Source organism: Lontra canadensis, unplaced genomic scaffold (assembly GCF_010015895.1).
Source record: "Lontra canadensis isolate GAN:19392208 unplaced genomic scaffold, GSC_riverotter_1.0 scaffold2, whole genome shotgun sequence".
Classification (NCBI taxonomy): domain Eukaryota; kingdom Metazoa; phylum Chordata; class Mammalia; order Carnivora; family Mustelidae; genus Lontra; species Lontra canadensis.
The window spans coordinates 56,973,089-56,974,228 of record NW_022630996.1 but is presented as its reverse complement, the minus strand read 5'-3'; the positions used below and the strand labels follow the sequence as shown (position 1 = coordinate 56,974,228).

Genomic DNA, 1,140 nt, shown 5'->3' with positions numbered 1-1,140 from the left:
CATGATCTCAGGATCATGAGATAGAGCCCCACTTTGAGTTCTGGACTCAGCATGGAGTGTGCTTAAGTTTCCCTCTCCTTATCCCTCTGCCTCTCCCCACTATGTGTGTGCATGCTCTCTTTGTCTCTCTCAAAATAAATAAATCTTTTTTAAAAAAGAAATCTTTAAAATGATCAGTATTTTTGAACCCATTCCTCATATCCATTTCCTAATTCCTTGTTTCTACTATGTTTACAAACAGAACCTTCAGAGAATTTATAATGAGGAGAGAGAGAAGGGTAGATCAATACCCCATTCATCTCTCTCCTTTTTCTCTCTTCAGTGGACACCACAATGCAAAATTAATAAAAATCTTGGAGTGGTGCTCGCTTTGGCAGCACATATACTAAAATTGGAACGATACAGAGAAGATTAGCATGGCCCCTGCGCAAGGATGACAGACAAATTCGTGAAGCGTTCCATATTTAAAAAAAAAAAAAAATCTTGGAGTGGCCTTCAACCTGTTATGGGAGAGTTGATGGCTATAGGATATGCCATTTAAGATGTTTTATTTTGGTTGGTTAGTATAGCGATACATTTAATAAACCTTAAAGTTAAATTTTGCAAGCTGACACTGATACCAGGACCTACCTGTGGTAGTCATACTTTAGCTCACAGAATCTTGGGATATTATACCAACTGGCATCATACCTTAAGTATATTCAGTATCTTAAAGATATTTCAAATGCTTCTGCTCAAATTTTATTTGAGTAGAAATTCTTTTCCTGTTTAAGATACCCTCCCAACATTCAACTTTATTTTGGCACTAACCACCCTTCTTATTTGGCTTCCTTTCCTGCATAACACATTTTACTGTCTTATTATATAGCTTTTTTTTTAATGTTTGCTGTCCATATCCCAAATGAACTTTAAGAACCATGAGTATGAGAGCAATGTCTACCATGTATTAGGCATTTAATAAAATTTTGAGACATAATTAAATAAGCACAACTTGAAAAAGGCCTTTCCCATATTGTATAATTTCTAATCCTAACTATCGCCTCCCATCACCCCAAGAACCAACATCCCATAATAAATAGGTTGTATTTTTTTCTTCAGTTTGTTTGCTCAGTTGCTAGTTTTCTTTTGGGATCTTGGACT

The 1,140-nt window shown here is 35.7% G+C and overlaps 1 non-coding gene across 1 annotated transcript; it reads left to right on the top strand.

The window, feature by feature from the left end:
- Positions 1–361: 361 nt before the first annotated feature.
- LOC116879073 lies at positions 362–468 on the top strand. Its single transcript, XR_004384952.1, has one exon. It is a non-coding gene; the product is annotated as a U6 spliceosomal RNA (small nuclear RNA).
- Positions 469–1,140: the final 672 nt, after the last annotated feature.